Source organism: Opisthorchis viverrini (assembly GCF_000715545.1).
Source record: "Opisthorchis viverrini unplaced genomic scaffold opera_v5_7, whole genome shotgun sequence".
Taxonomy (NCBI): domain Eukaryota; kingdom Metazoa; phylum Platyhelminthes; class Trematoda; order Opisthorchiida; family Opisthorchiidae; genus Opisthorchis; species Opisthorchis viverrini.
The window spans coordinates 1,616,626-1,625,840 of record NW_008751663.1 but is presented as its reverse complement, the minus strand read 5'-3'; the positions used below and the strand labels follow the sequence as shown (position 1 = coordinate 1,625,840).

Below are 9,215 nucleotides of genomic sequence, written 5' to 3'. Positions count from 1 at the left end.
AATCGTGCTACGAGGCGATCTGGGGGTAAAGTCGTGCTGTCCTCTGCGACAGGAGTGAGGAGGCAGTAAGGGTTACCTCAGGCGACCAGCATGCTCATATTTATGGAAGCAGCGATGCCGCCTCTCCCCGAGAAAAGACGGGTTAGAAAAGGTCGGCCCCAAAAAACCACACACTACGATCACCCATTGATTGGCCGTGAGTGCCGTTAGATTGTCCACTTAAGTCGAAACACTTTTAAAAGCAGAATTCGGTGCTGCTCAAAAGACACTTACTGTGCGCAGCCGCATCAGGAATGAGACAGTAATGCCTTATTCCCTGCGTCCTTTGGTTAGGCCTACCCCCTGCGGCCGAGCATGGTCAGACTGTGTCTCCAGGCAGGGTCCCCAAAGAAAACCCTACTGTCTGCTGCCTCACAGGTCAGACCTTTGAGTCAGAGTCTAGGGCAGGGTCTCTGAACAAAACCCCACATTCTTCTACTGCCTCGTGGTCGAGTTTACAATGTTGAGGTGCGCTCCATTAATACACGGATCAGAAACCTGGCCGCTGAATGCGGACGTCAGTGTTTGACCATCGATGTCTTCGGAGCATTGCCCGAGTTTGGTGGGAACACCAGATCAGCAATGCTGAAGTACGTCGAATGTTATTCGGAAGAAATAACTCACGCTCGATAGATGAACTGATCACACTGCACTGGTTGTGCTGGCTTGGCCACGTGATGCGTATGCCGGTCGACCGACTCCCTGGAAGGGCACTTTTCACACAACCACGCGAAGGGTGGAAACGGGCCAGGGGAAGTAAAACAACGACTTGGCAGCGAAGTATGAAAGCCATTACAAGCAAACTCAGCTGCGCTGGTCATTGCCGCCTTCCTAGATGGGAACTTCGAGACGGGCCACACCAATGTTTGGAGACTGTTAGGCATGACCCAGTCGCGCCCTCAATGGTGTTCGTGCGTCCAAGCCATCGCCTTCAATGCATAAGTCCCTCCTTTATCACCCCACTTAACAGTCCACTGACAAAGCTGTATTTACGCACCAATTTATCAGCTCCTGCTTCTAACGCGCAGCTACCTATCCCACCTCCTGAAATCATCAATGAACGAAACTGTGGCAGCTACAACCACTGTACGACAAGTACGCGGTTCCTACAGCTGACAATGATGATGATAATGACATCAGTGTGTGCAGTAAAACGAGAAATGAATGACTGTAATCTCAGGCATTTCCTAGACGTCGCCAAAGCATACGACATTACTTTGAACGACACAGAAAGCAGCTTCTCAACTCTTCTTAGATACGAGGTGTCCAACGGTATTTTCAAGCCTGACCCAGAACGCATATCCTATAAGAGAACCCCCAATTCCACAGAATGGAAAAGCGTTACAAAGAGTCGTGGGTCCGTCCACTTACTACTCACAGTGGATACGGGCGTTTTCTGACAAAATTCATTTTTCAGATAAAAACAAAATATTTTCGCCTCCGGAAAGTGTTCAAACAGCACTTTAGAACCTCAAGTTATAGCTAGAGAGTTGTCGACTACAGCATCCCTCTGGTCATCGAAAGTGACGGGTTTGATATTGCCATTGGTGCATTCCTGAGCCAGGTGGCGTTTTTCACCAGGACCTTGACCGCAAACGAGAAAAACCAGTGTGCCATCGAAAAAGAAGCACATACTATCGTCGAGGCGATTCGCAAATCGCGCCACTATCTCATCGGGAGACGTTTCAAACTGATTACGGATCAAAATTCGATCGCTTTTATGTACGGAGCGCCAACAGAAGAGTAAAATAAAGAATAACAAGATTCAACGGTGCAGAACCGAATTGGCAGGGTGCAACTACGACGTTGTCTATAAACCAGGAACGGACAACCACGTTGCTCGTAACCTTTGTGCCAATATTGCTTGGACCGAAAACTTCAAGAGCTTCACATAGTATGCTAAAAACCTTTCTTTTTCAGTCGGCAACATCTAGTCTGTTATCTCTAACCGTTCCACATGTTCCGAAATTTTGTGAAATTTTGTGACTCTCTTCGTGACCAGCTAATCAAAGCCACAAAACTTTTTGGACGCCTTATTATTGACTTTAAAGGTCCACTTCCCCAAACACTCGTAACAGATACCTTTTGCTTATCCTTAAGCCGATGTGTCCCCTTACACTGTGGTTTATTGTTCGAGTCAACTGCTTTCACTTTCCGTTATGCCCGTTTATATTCACTCAGATAGCGGTTCTACGTTTATGTCAACTGGACCCAAGCAATTTTGTTCCATAAAGCGTTGCATCGCTGCATATAATCCACAACGTAATGGATAAGTGGAACGACTTAATGCTACCCTTTGGAAGACCATCTGCCTCACTCTAAAATCACCAAACTTGCCTGCCGCACATTGGGAGGTTGTCCTTCTTGATGCTCTCCATTGAATCAGATCCCTGTTATGTACCAGTATTAACTGTACCCCACATGAACGTCTCCTGCCGTTCACATGACGAGCAACCAATGGTATCTTCTTACCTATCTCACTCACTGTCCCTGGGCCGATTTTCTTAAAACGTCACGACCGAGCCTCTGAATATAACCCTCTGGTACAGGAAGTGAAGTAACCCATAGTACGCTCACATAGTCCGTCTAGATGGCAAACGCGAAACCATCTCTTAACGCCGCTTGGCTCCTGAAGGCAATGGCATGACATTCGACAATTCCGACGCAGAACTGAAACCAATGCATATCACCAAACAAGAGGAACCTCACCGAACACTACCAATCTACCGTGGTTGTTCAGAAACTGAAATATTGCCAATTAACGATGCAGCACCATCCCATTCTAGTGCAAACCCAAGAGATTACTCTGGCATCTTTATACGGCAACAGCGCACTCATCCACATAATCTCCACAACAGAGGGATGAACGACTCCACGTAACCACCACAACTCGTTCACCGCGTAAGTGCACACTTATTCTAAGGCGGGGTGAATGTCAAGACTACGTAAACCATACTTTTCATAAATCATTAGCTGGTAACTTTCACTCTATATTTTCAGTTCATGTACTACTGTTATTAGACGATTAAGGCATACATTACACACTTCTACTCTGTCCTCCTTCAAATCTCGATCAAGAACCACTCGACTATCGTAACAGCCCATTGGAGGCATCCAGAGGTTGTGTTGAAGGAGTTCGATTGAGCTGCTATTTAAGCGTTCAGCCCATCACCCAATACGACGATTTTCCGAGCGAAATGCCACTCCAGCTTTCTCACACACTGTTTCGTTGGTGTCTGCCTTCATTTGACCGGTTGAACAAGTCAGCCGAAATACGGTGTGGCTGTTGCCCGCAGCGAAAGCCTTCTCCGTCTCCTAGGTCTTCACAATCAACCAGAGTTCTATTATTCTTCAAGCTCTGGGTTGTCCGACATTTGAGAGATCTGCTTGCGCTGTCATAGTCACTAGTTACTGGCATGGCTTTCCTGACAGCAACAAGACCTGCTGATCGTGAAGATATCTAGTGTTCATTAGATCGAATCGGATGACTTAGACGGAGAGTTCCGGGAGCAAAGATGCTTGGACCCGTTCCTATTCAGCCTCCAAGCAATCTTCGTCACTAGAATGACTGTATTTTCAGTAGCTTTACAGCAAGATCAGTTCAACACTTTTGAGCTGATCAAAGTCAAGTTGCGCAGCCCAAAAAGAATGACAATCTTCAATTGAAGCTTTCTATCGGCAACTAAGAGCCATATGACCCAACTGAGTCCACGACTGACTTACGGTTGGTCGTCTCCAAGTAACTTGTGCACTTGTGCTGAAGGTTCGTACGACGTTCAGCACACACCTGAAGGAGTCGCTACCTACTATCCGTACGCTGATCATCGGTTAAGAACCTATTACAACGTGTTTCTTCATTCAACCGGGCGTTCATATCACCCGCCAGGACGACTATATTCGTACTCCTTGCTGATCGGAGCAGTCCCTACAGATCTCCGCACAACTCGTCCTTCACAGATTCAGAGCTGGCCTGTCACGACACATGCCGACATGACAAACAGTCACCATTCATCGCATCCATCTGCATTGGTCTCAAGCGAACCAACCGTACAGCGCAAAGACTGACTTACTGCGATGTAGCCCAGTGAAGCGCTCTCAGCCATTGGGACGAGTGCAACCCCCACACTGTAAATACAACGAGCCATTGCGTCAGGTTCACCAGATACCCGGAAAGTGAAATGTGGAACATCTCAGCGTGCCCTAATTTGCTTTAGGTGCACGACCGCAGACCCCACAGAGATATCCGGGTAGGGGTAGCTGTATCAATAGACAAGGATCTGTAGCAAAGTAAGAGTTTAACTACCGCGTCTTTTTTAGCCGCGCAAAATAGCTTATCCTTTGCGGATGAAGAGTTCACGCTTGAGAAAGCCAAAGAACGATAAGCCAAAAATGCCATTGGTGGCCAGCATGAAGTTGGATCAGTGTTCACCCAAAAAATTTGCCAAGGACCCTTTTTCGTATGTCGGCATAATGGCTAATCTTAACAGACGAGTAGTTATCTTTATGCAACCATACTTCGCTACGTACGACTGTTTATCAGTGATAAACGATGCACCAAGGGCATGTCAGTTCCGGCCACTGAAAAATGAGAGCGCAAGTTGGATACGATAATATAATCAGTTGGCCAAGGTCGAACCATTCCAATTGTCTGAAGAAATCGAAAACTGGGCAGCTACACAATGAACACGACAGCTTTCACACAAGCTCATCACTAACTGTGTGGCTGAACTATATGTACCAGCGTCGTTTGCCAGTGATGAGTTCGGTTCCTCATCCATGGAGTCGGCAGTGTCAAACCGAGCTTACTGTTTGACATTATCATACCTCGTTATCGGGCCATGGACTGTTTGCTTGCACTCATCAAGGAGCCTTCCAAAAAGGGTTCTGAGACAGACAGTTTCCTGTCATGTGAATAACATATCCTAGCCAGTGTAAGCTATAGACCGCGAATTTACTGACCAGGAGGTCTGTGGTTCGAACCGAACCTCTGCCTCTCGAATTCCTCTGTCTAGGTTTGGGCAGCCTGACAATACCCTAGCCCTCGTGCTTTCTTTGGGTGGCATGGCAATTAGGTACCAAAAGGATGTTAAAGTTGAACCATTATTATTATTATTATTATTATTTTCATGGAAGATCCCTTTCCCTAAAACCACATGGTGTACCTCTTATGTTCTAAACAATAATATGTCAATGCTTTGAAAACGCACTTGGTCAGAGGTCGAACTTTCGTACATTCTCTGGGTAAAAAGGAGCAAAAAAGAGAACCGTTCAGTTACAACACCCTTTCGGTGCCTAGCTACCACGCCAACCGAAGGATGGTGATGACGGTGCTGGGCAGCACCGTCGAGGTGAAGAATCTGCCCTTGACAGATGAAGCGACGCCACACCAGCACTTTAAGCATCGATGGTTGGTAAAATTGCTTCGGACTTCCCCATTCGAGAAGCGCTGTCATCACCATTATCATCTTGCTGTACGAAAAGTATAGCTGTCACAGCCTCGTTCGCCGATAATTTGGGGAGGTAGGGTAGGTAACTATGAAATAGAAGCGGTGACTGACACAATTGATACGTTAATACAAGGTTGTCAGTAGGGAAGATTGGAAGGGGAGCCAAGCATCGAAGACAACACCCCAGATGCACGAGCGCCACTGCGATCCCGACTGGGCCACATCTGATAGTGTACCTAACCACTGATGTGTCTAGTTTCGAAGTCACCATCCAGACTGATGGCAGTGACCAGCGAAGCTGAGTCTGCTAGTTATGACTTCCATAGTTCGTCGCCAAGTCGAGATAGCTCGGTGGTTAAGGCGCCATTTGACGGACCGGAAGTTCCATGGTTCGAATCTGACCTCAGCATCTTGACTGCTCTTGTCTAGGCTTGAGCAATCTGACAGTATCCTAGCACCCATGCCTGCTAGGCGCCGAAAGGGTGCTACAGCTGAACGATTATCTTTCCAATTTTTTGTTTGTCATCGTTTGACCTCCCCTGACTCGTTCCCACACTTCACATGCCTGTGAAAAGAGCTCTTCGAGGAGAACACGATCAAACCAATGCAACCTAGGGATCAGATCACATATCATGGGCGTTATTTCTACTGCAAACCACACGACCTACTTCAGCGTTACTGGTCGTGTTTCCCACAGAGTCCAACAGTGCTGCGAAGACATCGATGGTCAAACACTGGAGGTCTTTGGACGTCCTCAAGGCGCAGTGGCTAGGTTTCTGAACCCCATAATATGGAGTGCACACCATCGTAAACTCGACCCTTGACAGGTAAGCGGATGTTATGCCTAGGCCACAGGTGAAGCAGGTTCACGAAAGCTGCTTTGGCTTTCGTAATCCGTATGGAAATATTATTTTCGGCCATACTACCGCGACCGATACAGCTGGCCAATTAGACAAATTTGCCTATCACCTCGATCGGCTCGTCTTCAGGCATGTTAGGGTTCGACCCCACCCAGTCTTGCAGCATCACTTTACACTTTGCAAGTATGAAGCGGATGTCAAGTCGTGTGGGAGAAATATTCAAATTTGAAATTGTCTGCATGACTGGCGTCAAACCTAAGAAGAGCTATGCCTTCTGCGTACTCCATACCCGTGAACGACCTGGGAGCACTTCGACTTTGCTGACGTAAGAGGTTGGGAGTGAGTGTTCCATTGTGACATCAATGACGAAGTTGAAGAGTGAAGGTGAAAGAGGTTAGCCTTTCATGACGTCACCTAATATAGTGAACCCAGTCGACAGCTTTCTGTATACCTTTACGCGTCCGCGAGAGCTGCAGTACAGTACCTTAAGGACGGTCAGAATTTACGGAGAACATATTCGCTCCGTAGACACTGTCATGATGTCTGACAGTCTCAAGCTCGGAGGCGGCTTTCAAGTCAAAGAAGAACACCACTGTTGGTTGCTGAAAATAGTGGCGCTATTCTAAATTCTGTAGGAGAGTGAAAATGATCGATGAATCGTTCTGCAGAATGAAGCCCAGCTTGGTTTTTCGAGGACTTGTCTCTCCTCATGTTCAGTCCACCTTCGAAGAATAAGATTATATGAGCACCTTCGATGCCACAGCCACCAGGCTAACGCCAGGGTGGTTTTTACACAGCGTCCACTGACCCTTTTGAAGAAGGGGACGACTGTCGGTGTATCCCATTCTGCAGTCACTTTTTTCAAACCGTGTCAAATCCATAAGTTTTGTCAGATGGTTAACCAAGGATTCTCTGCCTTCTTTGGAGAGAGCTGGGTATAGTCAGTCCGATTTTGGTGCATTTTCGTGGATCAGGACGAGAATTTGTATTTTATTTCTTCCTCTAACAAGTAATTAAGGTACAGATTCCATTTGCTCGTATGCACTGTCGGGGAATATTTTGATGTCGCAAAGCACCATCCTAGACTGCCAGCTTATCATAATTTAGGTGTTTCAAACCTAGAAAGGATTAGTTAAGTTGTCGGGGCTGAATTCAAACCAGGATCTTTCGTTTAGTAAGTTCGTGTCGTAACCACTGAGCTGCCTGTAGCTGAATTCCGGGGGGCGAAATCCACAGCACAACTCAAATCCTGGTGATATAAACTCAAAAATGAACTAAACGAACGCTTCAGGAGCTAGGGAAGCTTGCGAGAATGGAAATATGACTGATGGATACCATGAAAGAGGGTGGGTAAGTTAGAGAGAACAATTATTTTGACGCAACAGTAGTATTCTGTGAAAGAAGCGACGCTGGATTACCGGTGTTGTCGGGCTAAACGGTTTGTCACGCGTGCTAGCGCACTTATGAATAGAAAATAAATCGTCAGCTGGGCAAAACCATTTCAGATGACCAAAAACCGTCAAGCTCAGGTGGTTCACTTATAATGAATTGACAAGTCACCAAACACTCTCCCTCCCTAACCAACGGTGCGCTGGTATAGGGCTTGCTGAGTGGCAAGAATAAAATAACATTGCGAGTGTAGTAAAACAAACCAATGTATTGTTCATAGGAAGGCTCATTAACTTTTGGGCGAGCCCATAACGTCCAGCAGTCTTGTCCAGGGGACCATGTGTCAGTGCAGTGATATGGTAGAGTTCAAGAGGATGCAGAAGGAGAAGTTCGCCATTGGTGCACATTCGAACGAGGCTCTAGGTGATCATGAACGAGGGTTTAACTTGTAGCTAGCATGCATGTGTCACAGCATTAGAAAAGGACTGAAGCCTTTTGTCGGGATCATCAAATATGCCGCGCCATGTTAACATTCTCAAACACACGCCCTCTAGCGTGGCTTAGAAACACGAACCATCTGGTTATCAACCGAGGTTGTAGATGTTATTTAGCGTGATGAAATAAACCAAGGCTTTTCGGGGTGCTTCGGAATTCGGCGAGGGATTTTATAAGCGAGATGTCTTTCAAGTTTGGACCATCTCTGGCGCCATGGTACACACATCAATGGTCTGACGTTCACCAGACGTAAGCCAGATGTAAACAAGATAATTATCTGACGAGTTCACTGGGCCGTTGAAGGTTACACCTTTTATTACACCGTCAAAAAAGAGGAGTGCTGATCAAAGGAGAGGCTGGATTTTAAACGGGTTCAAAAATCCTGATGACGGGATTACTCACCCAACAAGGAGAGACACATTGCGAACGGGCAAATATGATCGCGAGGAGCACCGCGGCGTTTAGGGTGCACTTTTGACCTTGAATCAACACTTGTCAATCGCTGTTAGGTGATTGGTTGGTAACGCTTGGGGAACAGCCGATTCACGGATTCACGGATTGATGCACAAGATCGAGGATTTGCCCAAGTTTCCCGGGTCGGTTTTGTTCTTGTCGGTCAGTGGCTGTCGTTCACCTGGAAGGCACAAGCGGAAAAAAGGTGTAGCACTGCTCTTTATTTTCTCGGCGCGGGGTAGTATACTCGCAAGCGCGAGGATTCGCATAAATAAAAGTCTAAAAGTGCTTTAAACTGGGTTCTAGAAAGAGTGCGAACAACCGTCGGAGGAAGGTCGTTCCATGCAGCTACTACTACGCGATGTGAGAAAAAAATTTTCTGATGAATGTGTGCGCTCTGAGCTTGAAAATCTTACCATGTCCCCGCCGTGTGCTGCTGGGTCAACGGTGAAAAACCTGTTGGCCAAGCTGTTAAAACAGGGCATAAGGGATAATTAGTTCCTCTAAAAGGCGACGGTACTCCAGGCAGAGA

General features: G+C 46.8%; 1 protein-coding gene across 1 annotated transcript in view; it reads right to left on the bottom strand.

Annotated features, from left to right (window-relative positions):
* T265_00711 (hypothetical protein) overlaps window positions 1-8,690 on the bottom strand; it is a gene marked incomplete at both ends in the record, with an annotated part of 22,609 nt that extends 13,919 nt beyond the window's left edge. The window contains one exon of the mRNA XM_009164560.1: window positions 8,633-8,690. The remainder of the gene's footprint in view (window positions 1-8,632) is intronic.
* Between the last annotated feature and the right edge of the window lie 525 nt (window positions 8,691-9,215).